The 22,648-nt window shown below is 39.5% G+C and overlaps 1 protein-coding gene across 4 annotated transcripts in view; it reads right to left on the reverse strand.

The window, feature by feature from the left end:
* WWP1 (WW domain containing E3 ubiquitin protein ligase 1) overlaps positions 1 to 22,648 on the reverse strand; it is a 75,898-nt gene that overhangs the window by 50,025 nt on the left and 3,225 nt on the right. The window contains exon 1 of one of the 4 annotated variants that reach the window (XM_058177251.1): positions 14,293 to 14,431. The exons of 2 other annotated variants lie outside the window; for them this stretch is intronic. The gene's annotated coding sequence lies outside the window, so the exon portion shown is untranslated. Of the gene's footprint in view, positions 1 to 12,575; positions 12,862 to 14,292; positions 14,432 to 22,648 lie in introns of those variants that run through there. One more of the 4 variants, XM_058177250.1, reaches the window with a different exon arrangement.

A 22,648-nucleotide genomic window follows, 5' to 3' on the forward strand; every position in this document is an offset into this window, starting at 1 on the left:
TTACAACCATTTGCAATATCCCACAGTCACATGACTGCGTTTTATGCTGTTTTTGTCAAAAGACGATGCTTAGTTCCAGCTTTCAACAAAATACCTAGCAAACCATTGGCTCACTTACAATCTGTCACATTGACTTAATGACCATTGCAAAAAACCATAAAACTGAGTCAGTCACATGACCCAAGTCATTTTACAATTGTCACAATGTAAGATCCTAATAGGCAGGCATGATTGTAGACATATGTCAAGGAATACCTGTACTATAGTTCTACAATCATGTTCCTCTTATTCTCAAATTAAAAACAAATAAAACATTTTACTTTTTGCTCTCTTAAACTGAATTAGAATCATATATGGTAGTGGTATGTAACTATGTATTAGTTAAAATATAGAAAAAGGTTGCTAAATATTTAGAAAAACTAATTATAGTAAACTGTACAAAACAGTATAAGAAAACTCAAAGTAATTTGATCCTAAGTTAATAATTTAAATATGTACTGAATAATAATCAATTGAAAAACAGCTGACATTCTGGAATGCAAGCAGTTGTTTATTGTTAATATTAGCTAAGATAAAAATAAACTATTGATTTACTTTTAAAGCATTTATACCTAATTCTTCAGCTGAAAAGCTTTCAGAGTAGCTTTTATAATTAGAAACAACAGTTCCTGCCCTTAGGGTCTTATAATGTAAAAGTACAAGACAAGTAAAATGATATTCCATATTTAGATTAATAATCCATATTAGTGAAAAAGTAAATGTTAGTAAATGTTACAAATAAATTCTAACCCAAACTTTTACAATACTTTAAAAGTGGATGTTAGCTCACCTTCAATATTCTGGTCTGGGTGGTTTATCCCCTCTACCATTCATCTCTCTCACTTAATACTATTTTTCTCACTGAAATATCAAGAGCATAATGCAGATCCATAGTAACAGCAGCTTGATTACTCATTTTCTTTTCTTTTTTCCATTCTAGGTCTTAAACCATAGTTCCAGTACCAAAACAACAAAAATCATACCATTCCAAACCAAACTGATCCTAATATTCCATTCTGGAATGATACATTTTGGAAACTGTAAATATTGAAAAATGTACATTAATTGATTTAATTTAACTATAGAAATGCCTACAGTGTTATAAATTTCAGCTGAGAAAAGTCTAACACAAGAAGGGAAAGCCAATGAACTATCAAAACCCTATTCACAGATAATTAACCATTAAGCTCATTATACCACATTAAGACAAAGAAAGAACATTCTCTTTATCATATTTCTAGATAACAGAATGTCAATACAGATATAATGTACCTTGCACACAATCACCACCTCCCACAAGAATTTGGAAGTCTCAGAGGAAAACAAACCTCCTGCAACCTGTATACAAGTTGGAAAGGATGTTATTTATTTAAACCAACCTGAATCCTGATCAGTGCACATATCCACTAAGCCATCCACAACAGGTGACTATCCAGTCTTTATAGAAAACCTCCAACAAAGAAAGTTGTTCACTACCATTCTAGATAAATTGTTTTATTGTTCAATCACTCTTACCATCAGAAAATTCCTCCTAATGTTGAATGATTCTTCTATTTCAACATGTTCTATTTCAACATGTTCATCATCCTGCTCTTTTTCAAAAAAAAGAACAAATCCATCCATCCTCTCTTCCACATGACAACCTTTCTGATATCTGCAAATCACTACTGTATTCTCTATCCATCTTACTTCTCACAAGTTAAATATGCCCAGCTGATGTAACCATTCTTCATAATGCTTTCCCCTCCTTACATCCAAGTAGTTCTGGTCTGAATTTACTTGTTTCTCTATGTCCATTTTAATGTGAGGTACTCAGCAACTGACGTAGATGTCCATGTGTAATCTGACCATTGCAAGTAACAAAGATTCCTAACAATGAACTTATTAAAAAAAACCTATAAAAATATATAAAATTGCAGAAAAATATTAATTGTAAAAGCAATAACCAACAACAGCATATTACCATCATCTTTCAAAATAGCTTTAGAAATTTAAAATTTCTACAATTTTCCAGGTATTTAATATTAGGGAGGTATTATAGGTATTATAGAAGTCATTAAGAAAAGCATGTTTCTAGGCTTCAGCTACCCTCACATCCTAAAAAAAATGGAGAATCACTAATAATTTCTCCTAGAAAGAAGAGTTCCCTGAAGGATTTTTTAAAATTAATCCTCTACTAGGTTCTCTCACTTCATTCCTCAATTATGTAAGGGGAAGTTTTCTCTTTATCTTAAGAATTACAAAGAAAATGCTAATCAGTTCTGCTTTCTCTCTATTCTGTCATTATTCCTCCACTTCCACTACACAATGCAGCAATAGCCTCTTTTACTGTATATCAGACATATTAAAACTCACAACCATATCAAAACTCACACTATATTTTGAATTCCTTGCCAGCCTTATCGTCTTCTTGTCTTTCAGACACAAAGACACATCCTTACAAGTTTGAGATACCAATTTCTTATCTCAGTTATGTCTCCTCAGCTTGGTCTTATAATTGCTTCCCAGCTTGTCCCACTATGCTTACTCTTCATCCAATATAGACTCAATCTTTTTTTTCCCAGTTTTTTCTTCTCACTGAGTTCTTTTATGCCTATACTTTTAATACAGATGGCCTTTGCTATCCAGTCTTTTTATATATGCTTTCTCATATACACAATTAACAAAGAGCAGATCTTAGTCACATATAAAAGGGTTCATCTATCTACAATTTTGCCCTTTTTTGATAACTTTATGAATCCACAAAATCAAATGTGTCCAACCTGCAACCCCCACATGCAACCCTGGCCACATGCAACCCTGGACAGCTAGTAATACAGCCCCACAAGATTGTAAACTGTACACATTATATGATTTTATATACATTAACTATACTGTATATGTTATACGCAATCCAAGACAATTCCTCTTCAACCAAAGGTTTGAAGCCAAAATGTTTGAAAACTATGCACTAAATGGTGGAAAAGTTTTCTCATAAATGAAGTTTTTAAGTATTATGGTAGGATCATTCTGCTGTGATCTACTCGGTGAGCCTGACACCTAGCGGTCCCATTCTGTTGACCTTCATGGAGAGCGTTCTATGTAATGCTTGTGTTTTCTTCCCTTTTCTTTATGAGTCTCAGAGATGGCTGGCCTCCAATATCAAGCCTTTCATTTTATACTTCTGCAAAATGCAAAGTTTCATTTGCAAAAGGTGTAATTTGTATTCTCTTCTGTTAAATCGAGAAACATAGCACATACCTACAACTCTGTATTTATTTTTTGGCAGGATGCTAGCTTTATAAACTCACTCAAAAAATTAGTTTCTGTTTGCCCTCTTTTTCAGAAGCTTCCCAATATCCATTCTCTTTCTTTAAAAAATGCTGTCTCAGACTGTTGGAAGGAAAATCCAGGTGGTTCAGTTCCAAGTTGGAAGAAAGTTGGAAGAAGAAAGTTGGAAGACGCTGGAGACAACATGGAGGCTGATTAGAAAGAAAATTTATTGATGAACAGTACCAGGGTTTGTGGTTCTGGGTCAGCTGAACCAGAATCACATGTGGTTGGTGGTTCTGCTTCATCAATAGAGCCTTTCTTTCCAATCAGTTCCCAGACTCCATTTTATTTCCAGTGCCTTTCTCCTGGCTTGAAATTGAACCTGGATTTTTCTTCCAACACTACTGTACCAAGACTAGAAATAGCTACCATGTTTCCCCAAAAATAAGACCTGGTCATATTTATTTATTTATTTTGCCTCCAAAAGAGGCATTAGACCTTATTTTCGGGGGATGTCTTTTCCACAGTCTCACCTCAGGGCAGTAGCACTGACAGTCTGGCCAGCAGAAGCCTGCGTGTCTGCTGCTGGCCCATTTCTTCTGCGGCCGCTTGCTACAGCTCACACGCGGTACCTCCTGGCCTCCATTTCACCATCAAATGCTTTCAGGAAAGGCCTCTGCAGCTGAGAAATGAGTTCCGGTTTGATGCACGCGTGCTCCCAGCCTCCTTCCCGAAGGCCTCTGACAGTGAAACGGAGGCCAGGGGGCGCCAGGCATGTCAATCCATTTCTTAGCTGCAGTGGCCTTTCTGAAGGCCTCTGACAGCAAAACAGAAGTTGGGGCGACACACGTGTCAATCTGGAGTTCATTTTTCAGTGGCAGAGGCCTTTCCGAAGGCCTCTGATGGCAAAACAGAGGTCGGGGGGCAACACATGTCAATCCACAGCTCATTTCTCGGCTGCAGAGGCCTTTCCTGAAGGCTGCTGATGGTGGAATGGAGGCCAACAGCATGCAAGTGGCCATAGAATAAATGGGCCTGCAAGGTGAGGCAGGTGTTGGGGCATGGGAGAGCTCGCTGCAACTGTCCTAAGGTAAGCAGGTGCAGGTCACGTGGAGCAGCTTCATCCCACGCCCCAATCACCACCCTAGCTTGATTTTTACCCATGCACCTCACCCCACCTCATGCAACAGAGTGGGCAGAGTCTTAATTAGGGCTTATTTTGGGGTTAAAGCTTATATTATAAAAGTCAAGATAGGAGTTATTTTTGGGATAGGTCTTATTTTCGGGAAAACATGGTATATACCAAATAATGTAGTTAAGAATGTTAAATCAATGGAACAATTGAGCAGACCAATTGGACTTTGGAGTTTTAGGTAAAATCAGGTATCACAGAAGTAATTCTGTTGTTTTTTTAAAAATAGTCCTTGGAAAATTATGTACTACAAAGACTACACAACCAGTGACAAAGAAACAGCAGTGGTAAAGTAGTTATTAAGATTGAAAACAAATACCTTTGCTACCCTGTGCTCTGCCTCAAAGACTCAAACATCCCTAAACTGCTTTGCCTAATAATTTATCTTAAATCTTCCAATACCAAAAAGATATTTTAACAAGCGATCATCTAAGAGGCAACTTGTTTGGTCAGATCAACAGTTATTTAGTCTAATAATTTAGTCAATTATTCCATTTCTTCCACTGGCCAAAGTTATGATCCTTTTATTCCTAGGGTTTCTATTTTAGTTGCAATAACAATGTTCCAAGAACAGGCAGGCAGGAAAAGGCCGGTCATCTTAGACATAATTCATCAGGATTGTATTAGAACTTGGTCTTACTTTCATGGTTCATATAAGTAATATATGAAGTAAAATTGAAGAATATCATTTACTAAAAACAAGAAGCCATCACAGCTCTTAGATGAGAGGTAAGGGTCAAATAGATTGCTCAGCATACTTAACCCACTAGCATTAATTCAGAAGTAAAACAGACTGCTAGAATAATCTAAAAAAAACACCATGAAGTAATTTATCTCTTCCTTAACTTTCAGAGAGTGAAGTGTATGGGGATATTTTCTATGGAACCTTTGTAACAACTGGTCAGCATTGATATCCCCAGCAGCCACCCAGGATGCTTCCTCATAAGGATATCCCCTCCATCGTACTAGTTATCTGACTTTGCCCCTGTAAAACCTGGAATCTAATATTTCATCTATTTCATAATGGTCATCTTTTGTGGGTCCAGGATGTTGAGAGGTAACTCTGTCCTGGACCTGGTTGCCCACCCTCCTGCACCGCATGAGCATGAATTCTGAGGGTGCCCCATTCAGGGCCTCGTATCACCTCCAGGGAGGAAGCCTGGACACCTGAACCCTGGCAAGCCTGAGTCTCCGTCTTCCTGGACCGGCCAAGGCTTCCTCTAGTCGTAATTTGGGGCTAGCCAAACGAAATCGGGTCTCAGTCCCTGACTGATGGACCAGATGATCCCTGCCAGATGATTAATGGTTCCAACCCCGTCGTCCATGGTTACCATGAGGGTGCATCACAGAAGCTGGCTTGCCCAAACCTTTCCCTTAAAACATCCATAGTGGTGGGTCCAGGTCCTTTGGAATAACTCCATTCTCCACCCTCTTCATCCTCTACCCATCTCCTCTCTCTCCTCCTTGAAAAGTCTCCCTCTCAGGGGTTGGTGTCAGTGCTTTAACCACCACCCCCAGGCCCTGCCAAAGCAGAATGATGCCACCAACTGCCTGAGGGGGGTTGCACCAGGTTCCCGTTCCCGTGCCCTCCAGGCTTTCAGCTGTGTCGGCTCCCTGCTGTATTTTCCTTTCCTTTGGCCTCACCACAGGTTGTTCACTGTCCTGCTGGACCCAGGCTCCACAAGTTCCTGGTCTTCCACTGCTATGTCAGGCACCTGGGCTCCCAGGTCTGTTCCCTCCTCCATTCCACCTCAAACACCAGCCGATAGCAGGATAAAAGGAAGAGCGCCAACTTTCTCTCAGCATTCCAGGACAATCCTTGACAGCTCAAACAATCCATGCTGCAATTGTAGTTTGTCAAATGGTTTATTGCTGCTGCAAGCTAGCTCCGAGGCAACGCTGAGTTCCACTAGTTGGCACTGAGAATATCCGCCTCTCAGCGCCTTATATAGGTCCACCCTTGCTTTAACCAGCTGGGCTCAACTCAGCTGTGTGAAGCATTCAAACAGCCCGCCAATCCTCCCTGCGTCAGCCCATTCTGACATAATCTGCCATCGCTGCCATCTCCTCCCTTTGCTTGCAGTTCTCCAGCCATGCATCTCCGATCCTCTTCCCGCCTCGATCAGCCGCCTAACACCCAGTGCCACCATCACCATATCCCATGAGGATTCCCTCCCCACTGAACAGCCAAGTAGCTCCTCCGTCTCTGCCATCCCCGTGATCTCCTCTCTGCTGCCCAGATACGTTGTCGAGCGGAGTAGCAAGCTCGACAGCGACCAGATCAGTAGCAGACAGTGAAGGGGAAAGATTATGAGATTGCCTACTTGCATTCTGGACAACTGCTCCTTGTAAGTATACTGGAGGAACTGAGGTTTTTGTGGTTGCATCATGAGTTGAACAGTTGGGAGTCAAAGGATTTCAATCAAACTCACAACCACAATGCAGTTTATATGAATATAAAAGCTAACATAAGCCTCATTATTTAACCATTTTTGGATATAAATAATTTACAGCTAAAGAGAGATGTTCCGAGTGGCAGGATAAAAATTCAATTTGGTGAGTTATTATGCTTTCTGGATTACAAAGGAATAAAGAAAAAAGATTTAAAAGATTTAAACATTTTTGGCAAAAAAAAACATAACGAGTTGATGTAAGAAACTTTAAAACAGATAAACAGTTATTTCAAAAGATTATTTTAGGATGAAAATGCTTTTAAACAATTGGATTTAAAAAACAAATCAAAAACCAATCACAGGAATGGTTTTTATTTTCTATTAAAGGGGGCAGACAATTGGGAGATTTAAAGGACAAAAGATACAGATAATATGAACCACACTTTGAAGTTAATCATAACTATGCAACTATGTTGAACTGTGATGCTGCCTGTAACTATGGTGTGCCACTTGAGACTAAAATATTAAGGAAACAGGAAGACAAAAATTAAAAGAGGGGATAACTGGTCTTTTCTCTTTCCCTTGTTCGATACACTTTCATTTTTGAATAATATCATAATATCAATCCAACCATCAGAAAAGTAGCAAAAATGGAGGAGAGGGTTGCTAGAACAAACTATAAAGAGAGGAATTACATCAGATTTGCTTCAGAAAATATTTGAGCAACTTTATTTATTTATTTATTTATTTATTTAATTTTATTTATTTGTTTACATTTATATCCCACCCTTCTCCGAAGACTCAGGGCGGCTTACAGTGTATAAGGCAATAGTCTCATTCTATTTGTATATTTTTACAAAGTCAACTTATTGCCCCTCCAACAATCTGGGTCCTCATTTTACCTACCTTATAAAGGATGGAAGGCTGAGTCAACCTTGGGCCGGGCTTGAACCTGCAGTAATTGCAGGCTACTGTGTTCTAATAACAGGCTCTAACAGCCTGAGCTATTACGGCCCTGACCAGAAAGTTAGCTGAATTGCTTAACATAAATAGTTTTTGAAAAAAAGAATGAACAAAAGACTTGCAAAGATGAAACAGTTAAGAAATAAATAACTTTTAATTAAAAGTTAAAGAATTTAATTAAAAAACAAATAATTTTGATCAACCAATTATTTTGATCAAATCCTACTTTGAGCTCTTAAAGGTTTCACTTTTCTCCATATTTTTCTCGCACTTATCAGTTCCACCAACAAAAATAATTAGAACTACCATTCAACCCACCTAATCCCTATCCCTACCCATTTTTGATTCATTATGTTTACCATGTTTAAATTTATTCATCTCTGTACAAAGTCATCTCCATCTTCACTATCCTCTTTTTCCCCTTTGGGCTCCAATATATGTTTTGGCTTCTGATGGCTTCTAAAAGAAGTTAAATTAATGGAATAAATAAAATTCTACACTTCTTTTGGATTTCTATTTGAAGAGAATGACCTAAATCTCAAAGAAGCATGGAATAGTAGGCATTAATGCTGCTTTAGCTATAGATTATGATCAGTGCCCCGCTCCCCAACTGGACTAAGCTATTGCAAGAAAACTCAGTTATTGTGGTGAAAACTTTATTCTTTTTGATTTCAATAGAGGGATAAAAGCTGATTACATCTGCTCTGATGAAGGACAGCCTTTCATTCTTCCTTGTGAATAGTGTAGCAACAAACATTCCACAACACTGTAGCACAATAATGACTTATTTTAAGGATATGAAACTTGCTCTGGAAGCTTTATCAGCTGAAAAATAGGACATAAATATTTGAAGTAAATAAATATAGTCATTCCACTGAATCTGCTGTAGTTAGACTGTCTCTCCTGAACAACTTTCATCATTCTTTAAAAAACATTGTTTATATTTAAGAACTGGTATCTGTACTTGTCTTTCTTCATCCTTTTTGCAGTACTGTATTCTTTTTATATTGCAAATTTGATTCAAATCTGAACTAGGCTACAATAGTTCTTTAAAAACAACATGATTTATAGTTTAGTGTAGCTTAATACAATATCTGAACCTAGCCTTCATGAGACTTTGTTGAAATAACAAAGAATTGCATAAGAAATGATGCTACTTAAATATCCAAATACTTTTGTTTGTGTTTATTGATATTTAGATCTATAATTTGAAAAGGCCAAAGTACCAACATTTGAACAGAACAAGCAATTACATTCAAATCCCACTTGTTTCGTTTCGTCTCATTAGCAATAATTTAAGAGTTCTGCAGAACTATTACCTAGTCAAAGAGTAGCAACTTTTCTAATTTCCTATATCCATTAAAATCTACCTTAACTCTATCTAATGTTTTGAATTATGCTCAGAAAACAAAAATCAGTAATGCTATTTTAATACTGCCAAAATAATTTCTATTTTTTAGTTTCCAAGCATATAATACAATTAACTTGATAGTATGCTCCATTTAGCTCAGTGAGACTAATCTTTATGTCACTACTATAGTTATAAAGATAAGACACTAAACTGCAATTAGTCACTATATTATGTTTCAGTTGATGTTTATAAGTAATACACCATGTTGCACTGTAACACATTAACATGGATGCTAACAAGACATATGTACTTATGGCAAGGCTTTGTCTCAGATAGTATTAAACTATAAATCTGATTTTAAGAGAAGCCTCAGACTTAGAAGTAAAAAAAAAAACCCAGAAGGGGGCAAAAACAAACCACTTCCATACTATTGCCAAGAAAACCTAACAGATATAGTCATGTAATCACTACTAGCTGAGCTTGACTTGAATCCATCTGTATCTTTTAAAATTACATATTTTTCTTTCTTTTTTGAAGTGTCACTTGCCACCAGCTTTTATATATTGTTGAAATGAAATGGAAATAAATCCTGCTGACAGTACTTGGTTTTGCTCTCAGTATTGTAACTTGGTTAGTTTGTGCTAAAGAATAGTAAATCGATCATATATAGCAGAGAATTCTTAGTGAGTAGGAGCTAAGTTGGTCCGTATCTCAAATTATTAAGGTAAGTTACCAGTGAAATTAGCAATATTTTGAAAATTAATATTATTTTTTGCCTTTTTTAAGTGAGAAATTGGATGCTACAGAGACAAGCTAGAGGAAACAATATTGTTATGTTTAATGGTGATAAAAACAGAACTATGGCAATTACAGCCTATTACGTTCGGGTCTGGATGGGGACGAACAGACTTCGACTCAACCCATCCAAGACGGAGTGGCTGTGGATGCCGGCGTACCGGTACAGTCAGCTAGCTCCGTCGCTGACTGTGGGGGGGCGAGTCACTGGCCCCCAGGGAGTTGGTTCGCAGTTTAGGCGTTCTCCTGGATGCACGGCTGTCGTTGGAAGAACACTTGACAGCCGTTGCCAGGGGAGCTTTTTATCAGGTTCGCCTGATCCGCCAACTGCGTCCCTTCCAGGACCGGGATTCGTTATGCACGGTCACTCATGCCCTCGTTACCTCCCGCCTGGATTACTGCAATGCTCTCTACATGGGGCTACCCTTGAAGAGCACCGGAGACTTCAACTGGTACAGAATGCGGCTGCGCGGGGGATAGAGGGAGCGTCTCGGAGCTTCCATATAACACCTCTCCTACGCAAGCTGCACTGGTTGCCGGTGGTCCGCATGCAATTCAAGGTGTTGGTGATCACCTTTAAAGCGCTCCATGGCATAGGACCAGGTTACTTACGGGACCGCCTACTGCCACCAATAGCCTCCCATCGACCTGTGCGCTCCCACAGGGAGGGTCTCCTCGGGTTGCTGTCAGCTAAACAATGTCGGCTGGCGGCCCCCGGGGAAGAGCCTTCTCTGTGGGGCACCTACCCTATGGAACGAACTGCCTCTGGGGCTACGCCTTCTTCCCGACCTCCGGCCTTTAAGCGCGAGCTCAAGACTTTTTTGTTTCACCGAGCAGGGTTGGCCTAAGAGTAATTTTTAATTGAGTGGTTTTATTACTTGTTATTTTAATATTCGGCCTTATGGTTTCAGATTTTAAATTTCAAATATTGTGTTTTAATTTCTGTATATGTTTTTTTAACTTAGCTGTAAACCGCCCTGAATCTTCGGAGAAGGGCGGTATAGAAATGTAAATAATAAATAAATAAATAAATAAAATTAATGAAGAGTGACAAAGACTACTGCCCAAAATTCCTATTCCACAAATACCTGTGCATTTTATTATCTTAAAAGATGACTATATATAGTTAAAATATTAAACATCAGTTCAATACTGTTGGTTAGATCTGAACCTAAAAAGATTAAAGACACTAATCTGCCAAAAAAAATTGAAAACACATTTAAGATCTAGGACATATTATTCTACAAAATGTAGTAGATATTTCTAAGCAAAGCAAGCCTTAATGGAAAACCTTGTATCGCATTTCAGTGCTTGATAAAAAGACAAAAAGTTTATTCAATAAACTTTTTAATAAAAAAAATTATTCAATAAACTTTTAAAATCTTTTTTAATAAAAAAGTTTATGAAACACTTCAACATCAAACAATTACATAAAGAAGAATCAAGTATGACTTGAATACTAATATTCACCAACCCATTCCAGAACACATCATAACGTCACATCATAAGTCAACTTCACTTTAAAACGCAGTAAGATTTTAGTCTCAAGACTTCATTATTCAGGTTTCAGAAGAATGCAATTAAACTTATTACAGAACACTTTTTTCAATCAATGCTACATCACATGCACTTTTTATTGAAAGCAAGTCAGAGACTTAGGGAGCTGTTTTCGAATCAACATCTGCATTATCTAGCCAACTACAAAAAATATTTGTTCAAAAGTGTGTTGAAATGGGGAATATTTTAATAAGATATAAACAACCCTTCAGGCCTACAGCCTTCCAGCAGCAACATGCTCTACACTTGGAAAAAAGCTGTATTACTGTATGCAGTATTTTTGGCAAAGGGGGGGAGGGGGGTTGCACAGAGCAATCGAGACCAAGAAACGCTGCAGAGTTAAAGCAAGTCATCCTAAAGTGAGACACTCCTTTTCCTCATCACCTCCTTCCCAGAAATAAATACCAGCAAACATAAAGACAGCACCCAATATATCCCCTCCTGTCCTTTGGATCCAGAAATAAGTCACCCTTGGTGTGGCCAAAATGCTTCCCAGGGCACCCGACGCCTCTGCCAATCAACGCTGCTAACGGGGTTCAAGGTTCAGCCCTCAACCTGGCTCGTCTCCCACGGCCCGCCTTACCCTTTACCCCTCCCGGCAGTTAAAGACCTAAAATGCGAATAAACAAGGTGACACCAGGCCAAGGAGTGAGTCGGATCTGTAAAGAGAAGGCTGGCAATCAGCCTCTGCCCTCCGGGTTTCCCTTGAACAAGCCGGGCAGGGGAAGAAGAAGAAAAAAAAGCAGAGGGCAGATCTCGCCCTCCTCTCCCATTTGTTCAGCTGGGACGTCAGGGATTCCCGACCTGCTTCCACAAACACGATCCCCCAAAGAAGCAATAGCGTGTATTGCCTCCCCCCCCCGCCCCGCCTCCTGTTTCTCTCTCTCTCTCTCTCTCTCCTTCAGGCCCCAGCCAAGGAATAGAAGAGCCGGGGCGAGACTACGACGGCGGCGGCTACGCAGCCTGTTTATTTGTCAAGAGTCAAAGCTGGCTGAATGGCTGCTTTTCCTCTCACTCACTCGCTCGGTCTTACCGTGGCTCGGAGCCCAGCTGCGAGGTAGTGCCGCCACCGCCGCCCCCTTTTTTTTTTCCCCTCTGACAGAGAGGAGCTGGGTTCTCTCCTCAACCTTCGGCACCGCTCCCAACCGTCGGCACCGCCGCCGCCTTTAGCGCCGCTGCCGCCCCAGCGCAACAAAATGATGCCATCTCACAGCAGCGGCATCGAAGCCTCTCCTAAGAGGAGAGCGCGCGCTCGCGCTCGGGCTCCCGTCTGCCCCTGGCGGCGCGCGCTTCAACCGTCGAGGAAGGGGGAGGAGAAGGCGAGACAGCCCCCAAAGCGCGATCCAAGCCGTGAGGCGGGGGGCGGGGGGGGCGGGGAGGGAACGGATCGAGACTTCAGGGCAAGGGAGAAAGAGTGCGCAGGCGCGCAACACCAGCCGCCTAGCCAAGGAACTGAAGAGAGATGGAAGTTGCCAGTGCAAAGAGCGGCCGCGTTTGATTTACTGCTCCCGGCTGGAGCAGAGGTCATGGACCAAACCACTACTTGTGAAAGGTAAAGGGGTGACATCTGAAAGTTGAACGCTGTGGCCGGGTAACATTAACGGCTCGCCCATCCCCGGTACAGTCCGGACTGAACCAATGGAGAAGAAATCGAGGAGGAACGGTTGTCACAACGTAATGAGGAAGCTGGGAAGTAGCGATGGCTTGTACCCGTTTAGGGCAACCTATTATTTAATTAATATTTATTGGATAGATCTACATTATTCAACCAGTTAACCGGATGGTCTGTTACGTAGCTCTCTAGCCTGCAAGGTGTATACAATAAGAAAGTGGTGCTACACACTTTGTATGCATGCCTGTGAGTAAGCCTACCGAACAAAATAAAATCTGCTGAATGTAGTTACAAGGCAGGCTAAATATTTTTGTCTAAATCGTTTACCTACTTTACTTTAGACTATATTATATATAGTAGATAGAAAGTATATATCTATATCTAATATCATCTATTAATATTAAGACCACGGGGGGGGGGAGGAAATCTTACGGAGTATTGGGATAAATGTGATACTTTGAGTAAAAATGCATAGGATTAAGCTATGTAGCAAGGAGCGGATAGAAAGAGTGAGGAATACTATCTAGACCACTGAAACACTGATAAGACCATTGAAACCTAGTCCAACGTCAAAGTATTTGGGTACCTATCTGTCTCACAGGAAAAGTAGCGCATCCTGAATATGTGTCTATACACTGCATATACCTCCGAATTGATGAGATGGACCTTGCAAAGTCCTGAATAGAGACCCCCAAAATACACATAATAATATAAGCATACTTTGGGCAAAGTATTAGTATAGGGTGCGAGGATGATGAGAGGGTCTGAATGTGAAACAGATCATAATTTTATCAAGAGTGGATCTTAAAGAAATATGGACATGGAAGCCAAGGAAAGAAGAAGAAAAAGCAGAGGGCAGATCTCGCCCTCCTCTCCCATTTGTTCAGCTGGGACGTCAGGATTCCCGACCTGCTTCCACAAACACGATCCCCAAAGAAGCAATAGCGTGTATTGCCTCCCCGCCCCGCCTCCTGTTTCTCTCTCTCTCTCTCTCTCTCTCTCTCCTTCAGGCCCCAGCCAAGGAATAGAAGAGCCGGGGCGAGACTACGACGGCGGCGGCTACGCAGCCTGTTTATTTGTCAAGAGTCAAAGCTGGCTGAATGGCTGCTTTTCCTCTCACTCACTCGCTCGGTCTTACCGTGGCTCGGAGCCCAGCTGCGAGGTAGTGCCGCCACCGCCGCCCCCCCCCCCTTTTTTTTTTCCCTCTGACAGAGAGGAGCTGGGTTCTCTCCTCAACCTTCGGCACCGCTCCCAACCGTCGGCACCGCCGCCGCCTTTAGCGCCGCTGCCGCCCCAGCGCAACAAAATGATGCCATCTCACAGCAGCGGCATCGAAGCCTCTCCTAAGAGGAGAGCGCGCGCTCGCGCTCGGGCTCCCGTCTGCCCCTGGCGGCGCGCGCTTCAACCGTCGAGGAAGGGGGAGGAGAAGGCGAGACAGCCCCCAAAGCGCGATCCAAGCCGTGAGGCGGGGGGCGGGGGGGGCGGGGAGGGAACGGATCGAGACTTCAGGGCAAGGGAGAAAGAGTGCGCAGGCGCGCAACACCAGCCGCCTAGCCAAGGAACTGAAGAGAGATGGAAGTTGCCAGTGCAAAGAGCGGCCGCGTTTGATTTACTGCTCCCGGCTGGAGCAGAGGTCATGGACCAAACCACTACTTGTGAAAGGTAAAGGGGTGACATCTGAAAGTTGAACGCTGTGGCCGGGTAACATTAACGGCTCGCCCATCCCCGGTACAGTCCGGACTGAACCAATGGAGAAGAAATCGAGGAGGAACGGTTGTCACAACGTAATGAGGGAAGCTGGGAAGTAGCGATGGCTTGTACCCGTTTAGGGCAACCTATTATTTAATTAATATTTATTGGATAGATCTACATTATTCAACCAGTTAACCGGATGGTCTGTTACGTAGCTCTCTAGCCTGCAAGGTGTATACAATAAGAAAGTGAATTGCTACACACTTTGTATGCATGCCTGTGAGTAAGCCTACCGAACAAAATAAAATCTGCTGAATGTAGTTACAAGGCAGGCTAAATATTTTTGTCTAAATCGTTTACCTACTTTACTTTAGACTATATTATATATAGTAGATAGAAAGTATATATCTATATCTAATATCATCTATTAATATTAAGACCACGGGGGGGGGGAGGAAATCTTACGGAGTTTTGGGATAAATGTGATACTTTGAGTAAAAATGCATAGGATTAAGCTATGTAGCAAGAAGCGGATAGAGAAAGAGTGAGGAATACTATCTAGACCACTGAAACACTGATAAGACCATTGAAACCTAGTCCAACGTCAAAGTATTTGGGTACCTATCTGTCTCACAGGGAAAAGTAGCCGCATCCTGAATATGTGTCTATACACTGCATATACCTCCGAATTGATGAGATGGACCTTGCAAAGTCCTGAATAGAGACCCCCAAAATACACATAATAATATAAGCATACTTTGGGCAAAGTATTAGTATAGGGTGCGAGGATGATGAGAGGGTCTGAATGTGAAACAGATCATAATTTTATCAAGAGTGGATCTTAAAGAAATATGGACATGGAAGCCAAGGAAAGAAGAAAGAAAAGGGAAAGGCAAAAATGATTCTGTATAAGAGTTTTTTAGAATGGGACGACAGAGAAATGGATGGAGTCACTGACACAGTAGGTGTGAGCTTAAATGGACTCCAGAGGATGGTAGAGGACAGGAAAGCCTGGAGGAACATTGTCCATGGGGTTGGAATGGGTCAGACACGACTTCGCAGCTAACAACAAAAGTTTGTTTTTGTTCACTTTGTTAAATAGATGTGAAACACTTAACATATGTATCCAGTAACACTGGGGTGGGTTACTTAAGAAATGCATTTGCTGAAACTAGAAGAAATAGAAAAGGTCGTGAAGAAGTGATTAACCAGTATAAAAAACTATACTAGTTTGGTTGGTCATACAGTTCAGAGAATAATTGGGATACAATTGCAAACCTAATATGTAAAACAAAAAGTGAATAGATTAAGAGGATGTAAATATCATGGTTGGATGGAATTCAAAAAAAGAGAGGTTACCTATATGTTGTTGCCAGCAATGGGCAGTTGAATAACTGTAAAGAATAGGACAGGAGACAATGTTTAAATAGAGTACAGATAGTCCTTGACTTATAACAATTCATTTAGTGACCATTCAAAGTTATAATGACTCTGAAAAAAAAGTAACTGATGACCGTTTTTCACATTTACGAACATTGCAGCATTCCCATGGGTCTCATGATCAAAAAGACACTTGGCAACTGATTCATATTTATTACAGCTGCAATGTCCTGGGATTATGTGATCACCTTTTGTAACATACTGAAGCAAAGTGAAGGGGGAGAGCCAGATTCACTTAACAACCGTGTCACTAACAACAACTGCAATGATTCACTTAACAACTGTGGCAAGGAAAAGTCGTAAAATGCAGCAAAACTCACTTAATAAATCTCACTTGGCAACAGAAATTTTGGGTTCAATTGCGGTCGTAAGTTGAGGACTACCTGTAATAGATAGCAGTGGTATGTGATCAAACATTTTGTAAGAAAGACTGAAATGTTTAAAAGGATGGAGAAAGAAAGAGAGAAAAGATAAGTTGCCAAGTGAGAAAAAAATATGCTCTACCTCTTTTGACTAGTCCCTTTTTTACTTCGTAGCATAGTGCTCCCGAATATATTATTCCCAAAGTAGTATAATCCTTCCACATAAAGCAAATATCCATATTTAGGACAAATAGCTGTTATGCCAAGCACAGGTGCAGCACCATTGCCATGCATGCACAGTCCAGAGGGAAAAAATGGCAGCCAACTAAACAGCAGACTTTGTCTGTAAAATATGCAAAGTCATTTCTCTGTAGTAGCTGATGTCAGCATAATACTAAGCATGTATAAGTCTTCATAAAGATGGAGGAAACTACACAAAAATCCAAACAAACAGCATAACATCACATTCCATACACCACATCTATGTAAAATGAATATCATTTAGTCATGGAAATAAATATCATGAGAACAAAGAGAGAATACAATTAATGTATCACTAATTATCCTGTGTCTCTCCTTAATAATACTATTCATTGGGCAATTTCAGTCTATGTGTTCACATTTATCTGGCTACCTAGAAGAGAGAATGATGGCATTAAAGGACAATTACAGTTGAGAAAAATAAAAGTACATTCATTCAATGTTATGTTTGAACTGTTTTCAGTTCTCATGCTGTTGTAAATTGCTGTGACTAATTATCCCAGCATGCAATATGAGAAGGATAAGGTTAGAAGACCATGTTGCTGGGACTCATCATCTCAGCAGGGCTGTATCTTTTCATTACACTACTAGGAAACATAATCTGCTCCGTGTAATACTCTTTCTTTGTAAATTGACCTTGAGGTGCCATAAAGGTTATATGCCAAAGCATAAATCAACTCATATTTAATTTCTTCACAAAGGGACTTCATCTAACCTTACTTGAAAAGTAGAATGTAAAACTGCAGGTCAGCAGGACACTGCAATCCAAATAATCTGTTAAAAGTTTTTTAAACCTATTAAAAAAAGCTATGTTTCTGCCTTTTTTGGAGATTTAGAATTCGAATTCAGTACTTCTCAGAAGCTAAAAATTGGCTAAAGCAGTAATGCTGATGAAAGTAGATTAAAGTTACAACCGTGATTTCAGAGAAATTAACAAAAAACTAACATTTTGCTACATTGGTTCTTTGTTGTTGTTTTGTTTCTTTTCAAAATTAAACATTTACAAGAACTAATATGGAATGTCTCTGTTTTAGAAATAGGTAATGATTAAGCAGCTTAGAAATATAAACAACCAAGTACTCAAATTCAACCCTCACTTGTTTTTTTTGAGGGGGCAGAGCTAGCACTATTTGCCTTTCATTTGAATTCATGGAACAAGACTTTTGAAGATAAAACTGGAGGGGAAGAACAACTATGGAATATAAAGGGGATATAAATTATTAATATATAATTAATGCATAACATAAGTAGTTACGAACTGGACTATGGTACATCACATGCTGAAATCTGGTTCTAACTGGGCAGATGCGGTTGTTTATGTGGAGAGTTAATATGATTATAAAACAATACAAATAAATGTATTTTAAATAAAACAAACAAGATATACAAAGCAAACTGGCATATAGCTGCTGGTATTGCTTTTGATCCTGTTTGCAATAGACAAGGGCTGCAAATGTCAAACATTATGAATCACTTTGGTAAGACATTTCCAAAAAAAAAAAATATTTTTAATATATATCCTTTCAGACACATGGATACAGTCTCATCTCCAGAAAAAAAATTGTTTATATCCCACAACCTACATGAATACTTTTCCCAAGATAAGTAACACAACAAATGTAGCTCTCAAATTCTGATCCCTGGGAGGTCACTGAACTCCATTCAAGCGCGTCATGAAATAGCTGCAGAACATCTGTAAGAATTTTAAATCACACAAGTGGCCTGTCTAGTTCAGAATTTAGTTCTGACAATTGCCAGCAAAAGGCCTATGAAAATAATACAAATAAGACATTTATTTGTAACAAATGTATATAGCCACCCAACTCACACATATAACCCACTCCAGGTGGCTTATAAAAATTTTAAAAGTCCACCATATAATAAAACCCATTAAAAGAACCTTCCCCCATGGCAGCAACACACAATGAAATCAGCCACTTGATAGGCTCCTTCTACATTCATGGTCCCAGGTCCCCTGACGAAACCACATTCCGGCCTTTCAGAAAAGCAACAATGAATGTGCCAACCATACTTCAAGGGGAATTATATTCTATACAGAAGAGGCCACCACCAAGAAGGGCCTTCTTCATAGTCCCACCAGATGGCAATTCCTAATTGATACAGATCTAAGACTAAGCATAATAGTGCAGAATTCCCCCCTCTCTGACAACAAGCTTGGGAAACAAGCTTCTGATTCTGGAGATAATGTCGTGAGATTATGGCACATAGCCATTATTAGAAATTCTCAAGCTTTTTATCTGGAGTGCCTTTTTAGAAAGCCAGTGCAGTGTAGTGCTGAAGGCCCTGGACAAGGATCAGAAAGTTCAAGTCTACTTTCAGCTAAGGAAGCTCAATGGATGAGCCAAGTACTCTCTCTCAGATAAATGTGGGCATTATTGTGGAGGAAAATTGGAGAGGAGATTGTTATGTCGAAGGATTATGCTCCTGGAAGAAAGGTAATATATAAATCCAAATAAATGAAGAACACAAAATGGCAGCAAATATGGACAAAGACAGTGTAAATATAAGGAAAGGATAAAATATTATGATCATAATATCTATTTTAACAAGAGAAATATACCAGTATTATTAAAATAGCAACATTTTAATAACTTTTTATTACACATTACACATTTTTTTATCCATAAGTACTCTATTATCATCCAAGTAGAATCAAATCTGGTGAGCAAGGAGGCTCCACAATCCAGAGGAATGCTAAGATCAGGAAGAAAGGGTGGCATAATTCTTTTATCAAACCATTCTGGTTGGTGTCCATTACCACAGCTTGTAGGTAGTGAATTCCATAGTTCGATTACTTGCTGTGTGACAAAGAACTTCATTTTGTCTTTCCAAATCTCCCATTACTCACCTTCATTAGGTGATACTCATTTTTGAGTATAAGGAGAGAAGGCAGAAATGTCCTCTTGCTCCACATAGTTTAGTCTCATACTTTAATCTATTTTTTTCTGAGCTAAAAGCCTCATAGGTTGCAATTTTCCTTTATTTTTTCAGTTCAATAACAGTGATCAAACAAACCTCCCAACAGTTACACCGAAGTGTTTTATTACAGTAAAATGTAGATTTGCAGAATCTTTCTCAGATACCACAGACATGTTTGTTCAGACTTCACCTCCAAATACTCCTTTATTTCTAAAGCCATCCAAAAATTGATATAATTTGTGTCACTGTTTCAATAAATGTCTTTTGCATCATTACCGTATATAAAAATGTAGTACAGGTAGTCCTTGACTTACAACCACTCATGCAGTGACCGTTACATTGGCACTGAAAAAAGTGACTGATGCCTGTTTTTCACACTGTTGCAGCATTTCCATGGCCATAAGATCAAAATTCAAACATTTGGCAACTGGCTCATATTTATGACAGTTGCAGCGCTATGTGCTTAAGAGTTCAAAGCCTTGTTAGAGACCCCACACACCCACTTTACCGTCTGTTTCTGTTGCTTCCCTCTGGGAGGAGGTTTCAAAGTATTTCTAGCTGGACTACCAGATTTTGTAACAGTTTTGTTCCCTATGCTATCAGTCAACTTTAGTGTTGTTGTTATTGTTGCTCCCAAAGGTGCTTTTTCAGGAGGCAACTGGATTTTCTTGTGTTTTTTTCTTTTGAAGACGTTCTTCTGTTATTGTTGCTGTTACTATATTTACCATCAGATAGTTAGGGAAATGATATTATAAATCACTATATTTCCTAAAAGAATACAATCATCTGTCTATGATCCAAACTGATCTGCTGCTCTTAATAGGCTGATTTAATATGACTGAGCCCCTGAGTGCACTTTGAAAAAAACTCTGAAATGTTGGACTGGAAACAGAATATGATCAGTTACTTAAGGTGCCATGTGTAAATTATTGCTTAACTCCACTAGCCTATTAAAGTTAAGTTTGACTTGTCCTCTAAATTCAGTGGGATTGAATAGTACTTTATTTTTGCTAGCTCCTTACCACTTGTGTTATTACGGATGTATTTTGAGTCTTCAGAATCTGAATCTGTAATTGTAAACTATGTTATGACAGAGCTGGATCTCCAGTCAACATGCACCATGTCTTTTTGAGAAAAATCTGCATTGCGAGACATTTTGCTATCTAAGAAATGTCCATAACTACTTCCTCCTCCTTCTGTCTTTCATTCTTCCATTCCTATTTGGGGTTTTTTCCATCTGTTAGGTGGAGGAATTCACTCCTTGATGTCCTCCAGGTGAAAAAGAGGCCCCTCAGAGTGAAGAACTGTGGCAAAAATTGCATTAGAATGTGTTTAGCCCAAGTGTCAGCATTTATCTCTCCCCAAACTGGAGAAATCATTTTTCTTTTTTCTTGAAATACCACATAAAATTGCTCAAAACAGATCAGTAGAAAGAGTTCAATGATATACTTTTTTGTACATTTTAAGTTTCTGGTATGCCAGTCTGAGATGCATTCTTCAGAGTAATTCAGTTGTGGGTGTGGAACGCAAAGAAGGAGAACCAAGGCAATTTGGAATGAGTTGTGCCACTTCAGCCTTCACATAAACAACATTTTGGAACAAGCTCCAAGGTTTTTTGAATGAGTCATTACAATTGGGGCAATGAATAGAAACACCTGGCAAGCAGAATGAAGGTGATACTGTTAAATATGGAAATACTGTAAGGATTTCCAATTGCTGGCCAATAAAAACAAACAATCATTTTGAGTTTTCAGAATGACATCAGTCACAAAACATAGTGATAGTCTTCAGTATCTCAGATGCGTATGTTAGAGAAATTAAAAATATATACCTTTAAATAAAGCAGGACCCCTCCACAATTGGATAACAGCTTTTCTATCAAACAGACAACAAGTGGTCAAAATTGGCAATGCTCTATCAAACCCTGTTCCTATTAAAAGTGGCGTTCCCCAAGGCAGCGTTCTTGGACCAACACTCTTCATATTATACATTAATGATCTCTGTGACCATATTACAAGTAATTGTGTTCTCTTTGCTGACGATGTCAAACTATTTAACACCACCAACAATACAGCTATGCTCCAAAAAGACCTGGACTTCTTATCTGAATGGTCTAAAACTTGGCAACTCCAAATCTCAAATCAGCAAATGCTCAGTCTTACATATTGGAAAAAAGAACCTAAACACTAAGTACAAGCTTGATGGACATTACCTTACTGATGACTCCCACCCTGTTAAAGATCTTGGAGTTTTCATATCAAATGATCTAAGTGCCAAAGCCCACTGTAACTACATCGCAAAAAAGGCTTTAAAAGTTGTAAACCTAATCTTGCGTAGCTTCTTCTCCAAAAACACTACACTACTAACCAGAGCATATAAAACATTTGCTAGACTAGTTCTTGAATACAGCTCGACTGTTTGGAATCCATTCCACATTTCTGACATCAATACAATTGAATGTGCCCAGAATACTCCTCCGAATACAACAAAATACCTTATGCCACCAGACTTGAAATCCTGGGTTTAGAAAATTTAGAACTACACCGCCTTCGACATGACCTAAGTTTAACTCATAGAATCATCTATTACAAGGTCCTTCCTGTCAAAGACTACTTAAGCTTCAATTGCAACAATACACGAGCACACAATAGATTTAAGCTTAATGTTAATCGCTCCAATCTTGATTGCAGAAAATATGACTTCAGTAACAGAGTTGTTAATGCTTGGAATACACTACCTGACTCTGTGGTCTCTTCCCAAAATCCCAAAAGCTTCAACCAAAAACTATCTACCATTGAC

Source organism: Ahaetulla prasina, chromosome 3 (assembly GCF_028640845.1).
Source record: "Ahaetulla prasina isolate Xishuangbanna chromosome 3, ASM2864084v1, whole genome shotgun sequence".
Classification (NCBI taxonomy): domain Eukaryota; kingdom Metazoa; phylum Chordata; class Lepidosauria; order Squamata; family Colubridae; genus Ahaetulla; species Ahaetulla prasina.